The sequence below is a fragment of the Schistocerca gregaria genome, chromosome 10 (genome assembly GCF_023897955.1).
Source record: "Schistocerca gregaria isolate iqSchGreg1 chromosome 10, iqSchGreg1.2, whole genome shotgun sequence".
Classification (NCBI taxonomy): Eukaryota; Metazoa; Arthropoda; class Insecta; order Orthoptera; family Acrididae; genus Schistocerca; species Schistocerca gregaria.
The window spans coordinates 169,081,805-169,100,358 of record NC_064929.1 but is presented as its reverse complement, the minus strand read 5'-3'; the positions used below and the strand labels follow the sequence as shown (position 1 = coordinate 169,100,358).

Sequence of the window (18,554 nt, the reverse complement as noted above, 5' to 3'; positions counted from 1 at the left end):
TAGTTTATTTTCTACAACCATGAACTTAAGTTATGAGCTGCACTATTTGAAACAGTATCAATGTTACACGCAACATCATTTACTACCAAGCTGGTGGTATCAGCAAGTAGAAATATTTTAGAATCAGCTGTAATACTAGAGGGCATATCACGTATATAGATTTGGAAACTGTGCTAGAAAAAGCAACGAAGAGGAAAATAAAACAACTGCTGTAGAAACACAGGAGATCGGAGAAAATCAGTATTACTGAAGATTTAGAAACGGTACTTTTTTATTGCTGTATCGATATTAGAGAGAATTTCTTAGGCCTTATCCGGCCCGCGTAAAGGAGGTATCTTTCGACCTAGTTAGAACGAACAGTCATATTCATCCGTTTTTAAAAGCAAATGACAATCTCTGCAGAAAGCGTTTGGCTTTAGTTTTGCAGAGGGAACCAACATTGCCAGTCAGAACTCCCATGATTTTTTTCAAGAGCTATGTTCTAATGATTCGTTATACAGGAGATGTTTTCATTTTCTCGAACATTAAAAAAATGAATTCGAAGAAAATTAGTTACTGGTTTCCAGTTTTGAAGTAAATTATTAGAGCATCTCTATGTAGGTCCTTAAATGTAATTCGCACAAGACGATTAACGACTAGTACGTCTGCCAAATTGTTTTCTCTTACAAGTCGTGGTCCTGTTTCGACTGATACGTGGCATCTACAGCAAGGTTTTGTGTGATTAGTGGGTTCTCCCATTTATTTTTTTCAAACATAACTTAATGTCCTCCCCTACGAAAGAGTAAGATTCCTGGGAAACAGTACGGGATACTTATAACATTTATTGAGTTTATGGGTTCACTCTAGGGAGAAATAAAAAAAAACAGCTTTTGTATGCGATATTTGAGCAATCACTACCACAGACACGTACTTAAGCTTTAGATCACTGTTGTTCACTGTTCAGAATGGAGTTTATTAATTTGTTGTTTATCCATTATCTCGCACTCCAACACAGGCTCTGAAGTAAGTAACCAAAATGTCAGCTCTAAATTGCTACGATGGACTTATTAGAACTATAAATTCTTGTTATTATTACAGGGAGGACTGGCTACTAATGACCGCGGTCAACTGCAGTATAAAGAAGGACAAATGTGACTGAAATGTGACTGAAATGAGCATTACACCCCAGATTATGGGCGTAACGTTACAGCTAATGGGCAATGATTAGTTGTTAGCCTTGTGCATGTGGCGTTCAAGTAGTGTGACATAGCTTCGTAGGGGATGGGCCAGTACTTGGAGTGACGTAGAGCGCCAGATTCACTAGCAAGGAGCACGCATGACCAACTGCAAAACTGTGGTTACATTCCTGGGTTGCGTGGCGAGGTGTTAATTTTGATTACCTTATTCATTCATACTCGTTATGTTCAGAATTTCATATGTACCAGATTTAGGGACAATTCGTCCAGTGGCTTTTGTGTCAATAAATGAAGACTAAATTATGAAATACTCAGACAGATTCGAGACAGAATATTCAGACTCGGCTAAAATATGTAAGTATAAATGCTAGTGGAAATTCTAGTATTTAAGTTCATTTTCAACACGACGACAGCATTTTTTTGAGAATTTCGTAAGAACTTACACATTATACGTCATGTCGAGAAGGTCACAGTAGCTGGAGTATCACAGTTGATACGTTTGTTTTACTCAGAAACACACAATAAATTTAAAAATTCTTACTAAAATGTTTCTGGGGAAATGTAGGAATACGCAAGTGTATAGTGACCTTATGTCTTATCTAAGCACTCAGCACTCCGTCTTCAGGTCACGAGCGACCTACCGGGACCATCCGACCGCCGTGTCATCCCCAGAGGAGGATGCTGATAGGAGGGGCGTGGGGTCAGCACACCGCTCTCCCGGTCGTTATGATGGTATTCTTGACATTAGCCGCTACTATTCGGTCGAGTAGCTCCGCAATTGGCATCACGAGGCTGAGTGCACCCCGAAAAATGGCAACAGCGCGAGATGGCTAGATGGTCACCCATCCAAGTGCCGGCCACGCCCAACAGCGCTTAACTTCGGTGATCTCACGGGAACCGGTGTATCCACTGTGGCAAGGCCGTTGCCTATGTCTTATCTAAGAAGACCGGTTAATGAAATGCAACCCTACGTTAATATCATTTATAGATTTGACATTATTGTCTGGACAACAAGCTTTGAAATTCTGAAGGAAGGAGAGACAAAATACATCGACGAAATATTACTATCAACTCGTACAGAAAAACGTCGAAAGGCATGAAAGGCAGCAGCTGTCATGAAGAGAGTGAGACATGGCTTCAGCCTATCCCCGATTCTATTTAATCTGTACATAGAGCAGCCTATAAAGAAACGGAGGAGAAATTCCGTAGGGTAATTAAAGTTCCGGAAGAAGAAAATATTTGAGATTTTTTAGTGACATTATACTGTATTTCTACCAGAGACGACAATGGACTTGGAAGAGTAGATGAACGGCATGATACTGTCTTGAAAAGAGGTTATAAGGCGAATATCAGCAAAAGTGAAATATCAGTAATAGAATGCAGTCGAATTAAATCAGGCGATGCTGAGAAAATAAGGTTAGGAAATGACACTGCAAGTACTAGATGAGTTTTGCTGTTTAGGCAACAAATTAACTGGTCATGGCCGAAGTAGAGAGAATATAAAATGCCAACTGGCAATAAAAAGAAAATAATTTCCGAAAAATAGAAATTTGTTAACACAAAATATAAATTTAAATGCTAGAAAATATTTTCTAAAGGTATCTGTCAGAAGTGCAGCCTCGTACGGAAGAGAAACGTGGAGCATAAGCAGTTAAGAGAATAGAAGCTTTACAAGAATGCTGAAGATTAGATGCGTTTATCTATTAACTGACAAGGAATTAATCGAATTGGGGAAAATGTGGTACGTGTTGACTCAAAGAACGGCTCTACTGAAAGAACACATTGTGGCGAACAACTTGCCAAACTGACATATCTCAGACACGTTCGATAGGTGAAATGCCACACGAAAATATAAGACAGGGGAACAGTGGTACTCGTCGCTCGTCGAAGAACACTTGCCCTCTCCGTCCACATGTGGCTGGGCATTGTCCTGCTGAAATACGGCATGTGAAGCTTCTTGAAAGAGGGCCACTATCTCGGCACTTATCTAACACTGTAAACTATTGTTTACTGTTTCCATGATGTGCGACCGGTTTCAGAGAGGAATGTCAAATTTTTGTTAACAGCAAGGGTAATTACATATATACCTGTGCATAATTAACATAATTTGCAAATATTGTATTTTTGACACTGTTCTTTTTTGATGCATGTGTGTAATTCTAGCTGTTACCAATGAACTCTGCTGTATACTACTCTTTGACCGAAACACGTCACATAATAAAGAGTAAATAAAACAGCAGCTTAATTTGTTATTCGATGTCATTTCTTCAGTTTATCAAAGCTTTGTAACACAATACAAAATATATTTAAATATCAGTTATGTTCAGATCACCTCCGTCTCTGAGGGATAGTGATCGTCGTTGTTATGATCTTCACTCAAAGACTGATTTGATGCAACTCTCTACGCTACTCTATTCTGTATAAACCTCTTCAATAGAATAACTATTGTAACTTACATCCATTTGAACCTGCACGTAGTATATTCATCCCTTTATCTCTCTCTTTACAACTCCCGGCATTGCTTAACTTCCGTGATTCAACGAGAACCGGTCTATTCAACGAGGCAAGGCCGTTGGAGTTTACAGCTATGTTACTATATTTCGATTTATTTCATTGTTCGTTTATTTTTAGGTAAGAAACAACCATTTGGAGCGTAAGTTTCGTAAGGTTAGCTAAACTACTGTTTGGTTGTTTTTACGTTTTTTTTTATGTCTTGGAAATTTACCTCGAAATATGAATCGCCTTCGTTAGCAATTTTTTCTAGTTGTTGTAGTCGTAGCATTATTGTAGAGTAAAAGACCATTAGTATATTTCCTGCTGCGAAGTATTCTATATCAAAGGAACGAGAGATAAGGGTCTAATTAATTCCCGATTGCTTTCATACGAAATAGGAATCCAGAGGCTCGAGCATTATGAGAACAGTCCTTCTAGAGGTAGTGTCTCCTTTTTCTTCATCCGACCCAGCCAAACAGCTGCTTATGAGGTTATCTAAGTCTTAACCAGGTTGGAAACTGTTGTACATTGACTGACAAGAGAGAAAGAAGAGTGGCCGCTCTACTTAGGAACTCATTTTGTTGATATTCGTTTTCTGATCCTTAACCATGTGTTTACGCTGTAACAAGTTGTATAAAGATCGATCAGTCATGTGACAGTGGATGAGAAGATTACTACAGGCATGTGGTAACGCCACCACACAGCCAGACGGCGGACGATAAGTAGCAAAGTTTTGAATAGGTGAAAAGAGCGAATGAAGATACGTCCTAAGTTTCTTCTTCAGTATATTGTTCTTACATCATGTATCAAGTGCTCGTTCTTCAACTTCCTCTGTCTGGTGCCTCTTCCTTAATCTGCTGCAGACTGGCTTCATTTTTAATGCGATCAAACATTTCAAACGATCTTTCTGCTATCTCTCCTTTCCCCTGCAATCTTTTCTTCGATGACCCTTGGTTGATGACAATCGCTTTGCAATATATGCCCCACCAGAGACATTTACCTCATTACTGTCTTTTCCGTTAAATAGCTTTACTCTCTTTTCCTTAGACGTTATTTTTCATTCTTCATTTCGTCAGTACATTTCATTTTAGATATTCTTCTCCACAGCCATATATCGGAACAATCCAAGTCAATTTTCCTCTTTCTTTTTGACTATCCATAATTCTTTGCCATATTTACACCACACATAAAACATTTGGAGAGTAACTTTCTTAGGTATATCGGAATTATCCTTGCTGTCAACAAGTATTACTTTTCAAAAGTACGGTAGTCTGTTTCGTATTTCATACACATAGCTCCCATTTTCTGTCACTTATATTCTTATGTATCTAAAAGATTTTGCTTGTTCGATGATCTTTCTTTCCAACGATACTTTAACGAAACTTTGATTATTACTACATTTTCTCTCACTCAAGTCACTTTTATTACTTTTACAGCCCTTCCCATCATATACTACAGTTCTTCCTCTGACTCTGGTTATCAGAATTGACTAGAATAACCATCTGAAGGTCTTGAGAGATGTGGGTGTAGAGTGGATGGACAGAAGATTAGTTTAAGGAATTGTACACAACGCAGTACCTGAAAATATGGATCAGATGAGATGGTTATTGGAAAGGTAGTAGACAAGGGATTTTTGCGCTAACGCTTTTCAGTATTCGGAATGTTTCGCTATTATAGCTACAAACGAAGCGAGGAAGTAGAGGCCAATGATACACGCAAATTATCCCAGTAAACGTAGGATCGTAAACCAATGGATTCACCGATACGATGTATTATCACTGAGTAGATGGAACACATCATAAAAAAGTCCCTAAGGATGTGAACTACAGATACGCCGTTGAGGACACACACATTACAACAGGCATTCCACGTGGCCAACATTCGTGTAAAGAAAGACTTCAGCTCGTCTTCTCTTCGATTGCCGGACACGTTCAAAAATCCAAACCGCGTCCGAACTGCACTGACAACCATACGGAATGCTTTCGTGGTGTTCATTAGACTTTCAACGAGGTTTGGGGTGCCAGAGCTTTTAAATATCACCGGCCTTGTTGGCCGAGCGGTTCTAGGAGTTACAGTGTAGAACCGCGAGACCGCTACGGTCGCAGGTTCGAATCCTGCCTCGGGAGTGGATGTGTGTGAAGACCTTAGGTTACTTAAGTTTAAGTAGTTCTAAGTTCTAGGGGAACTGATGACCTCAGAAGTTAAGTCATATAGTGCTCAGAGCCATTTGAACCATTTTTAAATATCCCCACATAAAAAATCTAACGAATTCACGTCGGGGAACCTGGGAGCCCATGGCACTGATCATCTACGACCGATACCACTGTTGTCGAAACGCTGTTTGCTAGGACTTAGGTCAACTTGAACAAGGGTAGTTTGTCCCTTCGTAATTTACAGCTCCCCACTTGTCGTGTTTCGAAGTAAACGTAGCATTAGATATTAACAGTGTTGTGGCGTGGACATGACTGCATTTGTACTTGCGTCATATCGGAGCAACAATTGGCTTCCGGAACAATGTCTATCACGATAATTTGCTTTCTTCATTGCTCTCTTCTCGCCCTTTCGTTTGTACCTGCAATCGTCAAACACAGTGCATTTGCTGAGAAACTAACAGAATCGTTACAGAAAGCAAGAGGCATAACATCAGAAGGCAAAAAGGTAGAAACAGATATGTGTGAAGATGAACTAGCAGTTCTGGCAGGAAGAGAGTACGAATACAGATGTGTAGGGACTCAAATACGTTGTACTTTGAATGTGACCACCACTAGCTGATCATATTCAATAAGTAAACACATTTACAGCTCTGACTCCTTTCATGGTGCATACCATACACCGGCAGAAGCGCAAGAATAGTCTGTGGTAAACTGCTCCTCCACTACCAATGAGCAGATTTCTCTCTTTCTTCTTTTTCCTGACCTTCATCCCGTTCCATCACGGAGTCTTATCTGTCGCTACCGCTTCCCCAACCGCCCTCTCTCCCCACCTCTCCATCAACTGCAAGCATATGCTGTTCCAATTTGATTTCAACTGGAAAAAAATTTAACTTCAGCGAAAAAGATTTTTATCCACGTTAGCAGTTTTGTTTTTTCTGTTTTCAGCTTTCACCTTTAATTGTCTTGGACACACCTTACACGAGTGTTCGTCTGTTAATCCATGATACCCATTTAGCTAAATGGAATTCATTTTTGCTCTACTTTACACAACGCCCTTCTGTTGCCAAACGTAACACAAACCAATTATTTAACTGATAGTTCAGGATAAATAGCACCTTAAAAATTCATCACATCATTTCCAAACACTATGTTGCACTAATAACGCTACACATATTTTTATACCTATCTGTACGAGCAAGGTTCGTAGCTTGTACCAGTATAACACCGGAAATTTACAGCGGAACATTACAGGCAACGTTACCACTTTCTCTTAGGAAATTTTGTACAAACGAATCACAACAAATATAGTTTCATGACTGTCATAAATCTAAAGTTTCTTCATGTATATTCATATATTCATTCATAAATAAAGTATTATGTTTCTACTTAGCTTATAACACCACGTACACAAAACGCCAAATCCAAACAACAACAAAATCAACGCTGGTTTCAGATGATGTGTTCCTCAACAGACGTAACTCATGGCTGACAGTATCGCTCCAAGAATTCCGTGGTTCACATCGACCCCACTATATGTAGGACAGTAGAAGAGGTACGAATTCTAAAGTAGTGGTACAAGTTAGGAGCCGGTATAATATGGCAATCCTCACCTGTTGTATGAAGTTTGGAAAGTAGCAAACAGGTACTGGCAGAACTGTGAAGATGTGAGACCGTTTCGAGAACGGTGCCTGGATAGCTCGCAGCCTATGAAAATCAGAGTTCCTGTTTCGAATCCCTGCCCGGTTCACCGGCAACAGCGTAACATCTATCAGTGGTGGCACCGTACGTCTTCCTAAATCCGTTTTGCTGTCAAGAACCTGTGACACCAGGTACAGTGTCGTAGTGTAAACAATGTGTAACGTTACGCCTCAGGAATACGCTAATGATACACAATGTGATGAAAAAAACCTATGCAAAGAAAGTTCGCTTCTGTTGCTGCTGGAAAATGTGTACAAACAAATTTGCCTTTAGAGCAAAGAAGCGTACCAATTCTGAATGCTTTGCAAATGATATGCTACTAAAACAACAACAAATTTAGCAGAAGGTCCTGCGAGGCCCAAGTCTTAAAACACGTAGCTTCAGGTAAGCAATCTACAAGTACAGCTATATTCTGAAAACAGGTATGAATGTTTTGGTTCTTCACGTTCGATTCACGTATGCAGCACCGACAGAGTGACTTCTTAAATGATTCTTTTCACTCTGTAATTCGTTAAACTACCTTCGTCGTCCTTGTACAGTGTGTTTCCGTAAGAGCGTGCAAAAATGTAACATGACATAGAGAATGCTCCAGCGAACAATTTGTGATAGGATACCTGAGGTCGGAGAAGCCAGCTTAGGGCGATATGGAAGTAAACTTGTCTGTTGCTTTGTGTAGCGTTACAGTTTTCCAACTTATTTACAACTAACATACGTAAGAGTTTACACCTACTGCGCTGTTTATTTGCATGACCATTTATTATTTTGTGCAAGGAAACGAGGAAGATATGACGCACGTTTTGCTTACTTTACTTGTCCATAAGGTGGCTCCGTTGTATCGTATTTACAATGTACCATGACGAACGTGCTATGAATCAACGACAGACCCATTCATTACTCAGTGCTATTCAGTGACGCACAGTACAATATTAGTCAGCAGTAATTGTAGCTGTCTGCGTTGAAATGCGAAACACACCAGGGAGACTTGTTAGGGTGTGTCAGGATCTTAGCCGATATCATACTTGCATTGAGGTTGGTCGCCGTCAGCTTTAGCACATTTTACACGATACAGCAGAACTGGTATGTTCATTGTGTCCATGATGATATTTGCTGTTAACTAATAAAAATAAAAAAGTAAACGGTAATGTGATTTTATTTCTGTTATCTCTTTAAGCTGGCTTCTCCAACCCCAAGTTCCCTACGTCATGTTATTCGTTCAGTGCAGCATCCTCTATGTACTGTTTAAGTTTTGCACGCTCTTACGGAGACACCCTGTAGAAGGCCATACACAAATAGCGCTCGCAATGGAAAACATGTGCATGCTGTGGTTTTAACTACTAATTTTTTTACAGAAATAAGATTGCATCCTTCAAAAGATGACACAGGTATCGCACTAAGTATGGGTAGCAAAAATGAAACAGATTGTGTTCAGCAGCAGGTCCTTTTTTTAAAAAAAAAAACTGCAGTATATTTAATTCGCAAACGTGAAAATATACAGCAAAATGAGCGTCTTATCTCAGCTGCATTATTCTTTACGTTAATACCAAATAAAAATGCCTCATCTTTACATTGCAGTGATTATGTGCAACCATTTAAAGAACACAGATTTCATTTCCAATTTTTTATACTTATTAGTACCACAATGACATTACCAGATGGAACATGTCACAACGTTTTGTGAATAACCGGAACCCCGATTCCTTATAGAATAAAGCTCCCCTCTATAAAACACCTTCAAATATTTGATTAGGTTACAAACGAATTAATTTGTTAAATATTTGATATTAAGCATGTAAAACTTCAAATCAGAGAAAACGTTTAGAAAAGATTTGAAATATTGTTCACAGTTTGTTGAAATCCTCTAAACGCTCCCATTATCAAACACTGTAGACGTATGCACTGAGGTAGCGAAAGTCTTTGGGCAGCGATCACCACGTACATAAATGGCGGTAGTCGCACATACACTTGATACAAAACGGCAGTGCATTGCAGAGCTGTCATTTGCATTCAGGTGACTCATGTGATAAGGTTTGCGACGTGTTTACTTTCGTACGACGGTAATTTACAGACTTTGAACGCAGAATGGAAGTTCGAGCTATACTTTGTTCATCATAAGAATAAACAAACACTATGATGGGTCAATAGTGGTAGTACACGTACAATGGTGTTGCACACTCTTGGAGGTAGGTCCTACTTATGCATTAGATATTTTATCATTAAGTTACGGTAAATGAAACTTCAAGATATTCTATTACAACAGCCATCAAAGTCATCAATGTTTATTCTTAACCATTCTTCAGCTATGTAGATTTTACTTCAAAAATCGTATATAGTCGCAGTCTCTGTAATGTTGTACTCTGATTGTAGTGCTGCTGATTTGCCGCGTGCAAATGGTTGGCGCTGCTCTCCGCCCCGTAGTAAAGACATTGATGAAGAACGTTGAAAAATGGCGAGAACCCGCACGCTATTAATGTTTTCCAAACCTTTACAGAAAAAACAAAATTGGTGCTGAAATTCTCTGAGGAATCTACATCTACATCTACATCTACATCCATACTCCGCAAGCCACCTGACGGTGTGTGTACCCTGAGTACTTCTATCGGTTCTCCCTTCTATTCCAGTCTCGTATTGTTCGTGGAAAGAAGGATTGTCGTTATGCTTCTGTGTGGGCCCTAATCTCTCTGATTTTATCCTCATGGTTTCTTCGCGAGATATACGTAGGAGGGAGCAATATACTGCTTGACTCTTCGGTGAATGTATGTTCTCGGAACTTTAACAAAAGCCCGTACCGAGGTACTGAGCGTCTCTCCTGCAGAGTCTTCCACTGGAGTTTATCTATCATCTCCGTAACGCTTTCGCGATTACTAAATGATCTTGTAACGAAGCGCGCTGCTCTCCGTTGGATCTTCTCTATCTCTTCTATCAACCCTATCTGATATGGATCCCACACTGCTGAGCAGTATTCAAGCAGTGGGCGAACAAGCATACTGTCACCTACTTCCTTTGTTTTCGGATTCCATTTCCTTAGGATTCTTCCAATGAATCTCAGTCTCAGAAATTGTATTAACTACAGTCAACTTTTTTTTTTTAAAAAAGGAAATAGGAAGATCCTGTTCAAGCTGAGTTGGTAGTGTTGACTAAAGGTAATCTAGTAATCCATGTACCGCTCGTTCTAACCCCGGTTATATATTTATTTTTCCGTTAAATTTGGAATACCCACAGTAGTTTAATGCAAAATTAATTAAATTTATACGAATTAACACATATCTTATGAGAACGTACGTTTACTTGTTCCTTATTACAAAGTGAACGCAAAATTACAGTTTTCGTTGCAAATATAAAACAAATTCAATTTTTAGTACAAAAATGAAAAATGAAATAGCCCTACTCTAGATTTGGACTATGTCCATTATTTTACTTCAGCTGTGGTTTCAGACGGACAAGAGTGATGAGCGTCGTAGAAAATGGAAAATAATTTTCACAACATGGAGCACTGCTTTTGGATGGCTTCGTGGATTCTGTTGTTGGTCGACTTACTATAAACATTGGGATATGGAAGGAGTTCAGAGATTACCAGACGACTAACTGTAAGTAATGCTTTTAGTGGCTTCAGTACCTAACTATTCGGTGAAATCCCTATGCGGCACGCATGGCTTGCTCAGAAAAATTACCCCCTATTTAAGGTAGGAATTTCCTTAACTCTTGTGTTTAAGTGCAATACTACGTTAGTTGAGGAAGAGAGAATGGTATGCATTTAAAATGGTTCAAATGGCTCTAAGAACTATGGGACTTTATATCTGGGGTCGTGAGTCAGCTAAAACTTAGAACTACTTAAACCTAACTAACCGAAGGACATCACACACATCCATGACCGAGGCAGGATTCGAACCTGCGACCGTAGCAGCCGCGCCGTTCCAGACTGACGCGCCTAGAACCGCTCGGTCACAACGGCCGGCCGTATGCATTTCGTCTGGTCCCCGAAGAAGCGAGCGACATTGCTACAGTTACGCTATTAATTATTTATTCTCTTTAAAAACTGAATGACAATCGAAAGGGGGCAAGTAAGGATGTTGACCTATATTACAGCTCAGTTGATATGTGCGTAACGCACGGCATAAAACGTAGCCTTATTATACTTGACTCTAGTCGATGTGGCTTTGTTCCCACCCCACGTAAAACAAAATCCAATGAGATGCCGGCTAACGCGGATTTATTACATGATGTGAAGCTAACATCATGTTTATTATTACTATGAACATAGAATAGCCGGATGACACATCCCATTTTGAAAACTGTTAGGGAATTCAATATTCCACGATCCACAGTGCCAAGAGTGTGTCGAGAATACCAGATGTCAGGCATTACCTTGGACCATGGACAACGCAATGGCCGACGGCCTTCACTAAACGACCGAGAGCAGCGGCGTTTGCGTAGAGTTGTTAGTGCTAACAAACAAGCAACACTGCGTGATACACCCAGAGAAATCAGTCTGATCCGTATGAGGAACGTATTCGTTAGGATAGTGTGGCGAGATTTGGGGTTAATTAGTTATGGCAGTAGGCGACCGACGCGAGTGCCTTTGCCAACAGCACGGCGTCGCCTGCAGCGTAAAACCGTGGTCTGATCAGACGAGTCCGGAATTCAGTTGCTAAGAGCTGATGGGACGGTGCGAATGTGGCGCATACCCCAAAGACACAGTGTAATTTGGTAGTGACTCCGAAATGGTGTTGGTTGTGACTAGATCGAAATGACTGGGTCCTCTGGTCGACTGAACTGTCATTGACTGGAAATAATTATGTTCGGCGGCTTGGACGCCATTTGCAGCTATTCCATGAGTTTATGTTCCAAAACAACAATGTAATTTTTATGGATGACATTGCTCCATATCACTGGGCCACAACTGAATTTGAAGATCTTTCTGGACAATTCGAGAGAATGATTTGGACATCCAGATCGCCCGACATGAATCCCACTGAATATATACGGTACGTAGTAGAGAGGTCAGTTGTGCACAGAATCCTGCACCGACAACACTTTCGTAATTATAGACGGACGCCTGGCTGAATATTTCTGCAGGTGACATGAAACAACTCGTTCAGTCCATGCCAACATTGAGTTGCTGCTCTATATTGAGCACAAGGAGACATTAGACCTCTGTGTTCTCTAGGAAATTTGCGCTCCGTTCTGAGAAAGCATCTCAATGTTTATGACGCCATATTCCGTTGTTTAGGGGTAGCGTCTTTGATTCATAATCAAAACGTCTTCGGTCCCGGGTTCGATCCCCGCCACTGCCTAAATTTTGATAAATAATCAGCATTGGCGACCGAAGACTTCCGACATAAGAAGTCAGCCTCATTCTGCCAACGGCCTTGTCAAAGAGAGCGGAGGAGAGGATAGAGGTTCAGGGCACTCTCTTGTCCTAGGTGTGGGAAATTGCCCCTAAAGGCGGAAGAATCAGCAATGATCAACGACATGAGGATGCAGAAGGCAATGGAAACCACTGCATTAAAGACACGTAACGTGTTTCCGCCGGACATGTGGCCTGTAGTTGAAGAAGTGTCATGATGATCTCTCCATTGGCAAAAGATTCCGGAATAGTTCCCCATTCGGATCTCCGGGAGGAGACTGCCAAGGGGGAGGTTACCATGAGAAAGAGATTGAATAATCAACGAAAGGATAATGTTCTATGAATCGGGGCGTGGAATGTCAGAAGCTTCAACGTAGTAGGGAAACTAGAAAATCTGAAAAGGGAAATGCAAAGGCTCAATCTAGATACAGTAGGGGTCAGTGAAGTGAAGTGGAAGGAAGACAAGGATTTCTGGTCAGATGAGTATCGGGTAATATCAACAGCAGCAGAAAATGGTATAACAGCTGTAAGATTCGTTATGAATAGGAAGGTAGGGCAGAGGGTGTGTTACTGTGAACAGTTCAGTGACTGGGTTGTTCTAATCAGAATCGACAGCAGACCAACACCGACAACGATAGTTCAGGTATACATGCCGACGTCGCAGGCTGAAGATAAACAGATAGAGAAAGTGTATGAGGATATTGAAAGGGTAATGCAGTATGTAAAGGGGGACGAAAATCTAATAGTCATGGGCGACTGGAATGCAGTTGTAGGGGAAGGAGTAGAAGAAAAGGTTGCAGGAGAGTATGGGCTTGGGACAAGGAATGAAATAGGAGAGAGACTAATTGAGTTCTGTAACAAGTTTCAGCTAGTAATAGCGAATACCCTGTTCAAGAATCACAAGAAGAAAAGGTATACTTGGAAAAGGCCGGGAGATACGGGAAGATTTCAATTAGATTATATCATGGTCAGACAGAGCTTCAGAAATCATATACTGGATCGTAAGGCGTACCCAGGAGCAGATATAGACTCAGATCACAATACAGTAGTGATGAAGAGTAGGCTGAAGTTCAAGACATTAGTCAGGAAGAATCAATACGGAAACAAGTGGGATACGGAAGTACTAAGGAATGACGAGATACGTTTGAAGTTCTCTAACGTTATAGATACAGCAATAAGGAATAGCGCAGTAGGCAGCACAGTTGAAGAGGAATGGACATCTCTAAAAAGGGCTATCACAGAAGTTGGGAAGGAAAACATAGGTACAAAGAAGGTAGCTGCGAAGAAACAAAAGAAATACTTCAGTTGATTGATGAAAGGAGGAAAATCAGGAGTAGAGAAATACAAGTCACTGAGGAATGAAATAAATAGGAAGTGCAGGGAAACTAAGACGAAATGGTTGCACGAAAAATGGGAAGATATCGAAAAAGATTTGATTGTCGGAAGGACAGAGTCAGCATTCAGGAAAGTCAAAACAACCTTTGGTGACATTCAAAGCAACGGTGGTAACATTAAGAGTGCAACGGGAATTCCACTGTTAAATGCAGAGGAGAGAGCAGATAGGTGGAAAGAATACATTGAAAGCCTCTATGAGGGTGAAGATTTGTCTGATGTGAAAGAAGAATAAACAGGAGTCGATTTAGAAGAGATAGGGGATCTAGTATTAGAATCGGAATTTAAAAGAGATTTGGAGGACTTGCAGTCAAATAAGGCAGAAGGGATAGATAACATTCCATCAGAATTTCTAAAATCATTAGGGGAAGTGGCAACAAAACGACTGTTCACGTTGGTGTGTAGAATATATGAGTCTGGCGACATACCATCTGACTTTCGGAAAAGCATCATCCACACAATTCCGAAGGCGGCAAGAGCTGACAAGTGCGAGTATTATCGCACAATCAGCTTAACAGCTCATGCATCGAAGCTGCTTACAAGAATAATATACAGAAGAATGGAAAAGAAAATTGAGAATGCGCTAGGTGACGATCAGTTTGGCTTTAGGAAAAGTAAAGGCACGAGTGAGGCAATTCTGACGTTACGGCTAATAATGGAAGCAAGGCTCCAGAAAAATCAAGACACGTTCATAGGATTTGTCGGTCTGGAAAAAGCGTTCGACAATATAAAATGGTGCAAGGTGTTCGAGATTCTGAAAAAAGTAGGGGCAAGCTATAGGGAGAGACGGGTCATATACAATATGTACAACAAACAAATGGGAATAATAAGAGTGGACGATCAAGAACGAAGTGCTCGTATTAAGAAGGGTGTAAGACAAGGCTGTAACCTTTCGCCCCTACTCTTCAATCTGTACATCGAGGAAGCAATGATGGCAATAAAAGAAAGTTTCAGGAGTGGAATTAAAATACAAGGTGAAAGGATATCAATGATACGATTCGCTGAAGACATTGCTATCCTGAGTGAAAGTGAAGAAGAATTAAATGATCTGCTGAACGGAATGAACAGTCTAATGAGCACACAGTATGGTTTCAGAGTAAGTCGGAGAAAGACGAAGGTAATGAGAAGTAGTAGAAATAAGAGCAGCGAGAAACTTAACATCAGGATTGATGGTCACGAAGTCATTGAAGTTAAGGAATTCTGCTACCTAGGCAGTAAAATAACCAATGACGGACGGAGCAAGGAGGACATCAAAAGCAGACTCGCTATGGCAAAAAAGGCATTTCTGGCCAAGAGAAGTCTACTAATATCAAATACCGGCCTTAATTTGAGGAAGGATGTACGTCTGGAGTACGGAATTGTATGGTAGTGAAACATGGACTGTGGGAAAACCGGAACAGAAGAGAATCGAAGCATTTGAGATGTGGTGCTATAGACGAATGTTGAAAATTAGGTGGACTGATAAGGTAAGGAATGAGGAGGTTCTACGCAGAATCGGAGAGGAAAGGAATGTGTGGAAAACACTGATAAGGAGAAGGGACAGGATGATAGGACATCTGCAAAAACATGAGGGAATGACTTCCATGGTACTAGCGGGAGCTGTAGAGGGCAAAAACTGTAGAGGAGACAGAGATTGGAATACGTCAAGCAAATAAATAAGGACGTAGGTTGCAAGTGCTACTCTGAGATGAAGAGGTTAGCACAGGGGAGGAATACGTGGCGGGCCGCATCAAACCAGTCAATAGACTGATGACCCAAAAAAAAAAAGTCCCTTTAACTTGGGAATCCTTGGTGTGACGCCAAGTGTGCTGCGCTGCTGTTGAAATAGCTCGTTAATATTTTATAAAATTTTAAATTTCATTTACTTATTTTGAAGTTTATTTGTGTTAATATTTGCGTTAAAGTAACTTATTGGTGGATTTTCTTTAATCTCAGTCTTTCTTCCTGTACTATTGACTCGAGTGGTCTATTATTATTTGTGAGTGTGCTTGCTTCGTTCGTCAAAGCCTCGTGCCTCAGTAGTGTGTTTACATTTTGCGGCGTGCACTGCAGCTGTAGCGCTTATAACGATAAGTACTGACAAACTTATTTGTGCTTTGTAATACAGTTATTAAATTTAATAGATATCAGCGGCGTTGCGTGCCGTTTGTGGCGAAATAACGACTTACTAAACTTTTGTAATCGTTCGCTCCCTGTGTTTTTCAGAGTTTTCAGTGCGTTGAAGTCGTTTAGTAAATTTCGTGCTTTAGTTTTCAACTGTCGTTTATTATTGTTTCTAACGAAATATTTCAGTAAAATTTTCATTCAGTGTTTTAACTTCGCTAATGTTACAGTGAACGTTTGATTTTTTTGGTTTTTGCTAATAATTTTGTGAAGTTTTGTTGGCTTTGGTATTGGCTGTGTTGTAGTAGTATTAATACAAGTAGTTGCTTTCTTAGTAGCGGAGAATTTCGAGACCATTATTGTTAGTTCTTAAATGATTCTACTGGTGTAACTGTACTTTGGTAACTTAGACGAATAGTTTTTTTCAGTAACTGTAAAATTTTATCATGAGTGCGAAGTGTGGGTTCTGTCGTAGCTTTGTGAGTAGTGGATTACGGTGTGGAATTTGTTCAAAGTATTTTCATTGAGGGGAATGCAGTGGGGAAGCCAGTGGCCATTTTAGTGAGATCCTCTCCTGGGCATGCAGAATCTAGTAGAAACAAGTTGATAGAGGAGCAGGAGCGTAAGATCTGTGCCCTTCAGGTGCAGTTACAATGAGCAAATAAGAGGAACTAGATAGGTTGAGGAGAGTGAAGGGTGGTGGGGAATGCGAACTGTCAATTGGCAAGAAGGCAGCTAGGAAGAGGAGATATTCACACAGTTTTACTTTGCATACATGCATAGACATGACCAGCTGTCAGAGTTGAGTGGAGAGGAGCCTCGTGTAGCTGTAGATGTAGGGAACTTGCAGCAGTCCTCAGCAATTAGGCGGCCTAGGTAAGTTGCAAAGCCTAGCAGAAAGAAGGTTCTGCTGCTAGGTAGTTCTCACGGAATAGGAGTGGTCCAGCAGATGTAGGACGTGTTGGGAAGTGAGTACGAGGTCACCATCATTGTGAAGCCTAGTGCAGGGTTGGCTCAAGTAACTGATAGCTTAGGGGAGTTATGTAAGAATTTTCCAAAGGAGGATCACGTAGTGATTGGGTCGAGCAGGGAACAGTCTCGATAGGGACAGAGAATATGATGTCGGTGGTGACTTGGTTAAGATAGCTACTCAAACTGGCGGCACTAATGTGCAGCCGTTTCAGCATCATGATCGGCCTCAACTTAATATGGATGTTAGGCGCGTTAACGTGGGTCTGGGGAGGGCACAGATGGCAGAGGGCATGGGTCACATCTCAGTGGTGGCAGTTGGGTCTATCAGTAGATGGGGTTTCACTAGGCATGGCCTGCACCTCAACAAGTATGGGAAGGGGAGGCTGGTTAAACTTATAGGTGACAGTGTAGTGGGTGGTGGTGGTGGTGGTGTCACTCATGGAAAAATTCCTTTAGTGGTTGATGTTAGAGCTGCACATTTTTTTAGACTGAAGTCAGCTGGTAGGTATACCTACTTAAAGAAAGTCCCGCTATTAAGGGCTCACCTTCAGAGGATGTAATGTCCCAAGTAGGGAAGAAATTAGCATATTTCATCAAAATATAAGAGGTATTAGAGATAAAGTTAGTGAACTGCTAATAAATGATGACTCTGAAATTATTGATATATCAGAGCACCACTTAAACAATTTGATAATTCAGAGGCTTCCTTTACCAGGCTACAGATTAGCTGGCTGTTTCTCAAGGAGTTCCTTACGGGGTGGGGAGTGGCTCTGTACGTAAAAAACAGTATTCCATTTGAGTCCATAGACGTAATCACGACACTCCACTGAACAGATATTTGAAAGCTGTGGAGAGTTAGTTGAATTTACTGAAACTAAACTTCTAATTGTTGTTGTTTATAGGTCCCCTAACTCCGACTTCAGAGCATTTCTGCTCAAGCTTAGAGAGGGTTCTTGATTCACTTTGTAGAAAGTACCAGAAAGTAGTTAGATGTGGTGACTTCAATATTAATTTAGTAGATTGTGCAAGAAAAAGGATGTTGATAGATCTCCGAAATTCATATGATCTGATGCAGACTGGTTTTTTTCCAACTAGGGTGCAGGGGAACAGTAGCACAGTCATAGACAATATTTTTATTCATTCTTAATTACTCTATGGGTAAAAGCGTGAATTGTCTTTCAGACCATGATGCACAAATTGTAACACTAAAAGGCTTTTGTACTG

At 40.6% G+C, this 18,554-nt stretch overlaps 1 pseudogene; it reads right to left on the bottom strand.

The window, feature by feature from the left end:
• Positions 1-1,986: 1,986 nt before the first annotated feature.
• LOC126293866 (5S ribosomal RNA) lies at positions 1,987-2,103 on the bottom strand (annotated as a pseudogene).
• Positions 2,104-18,554: the final 16,451 nt, after the last annotated feature.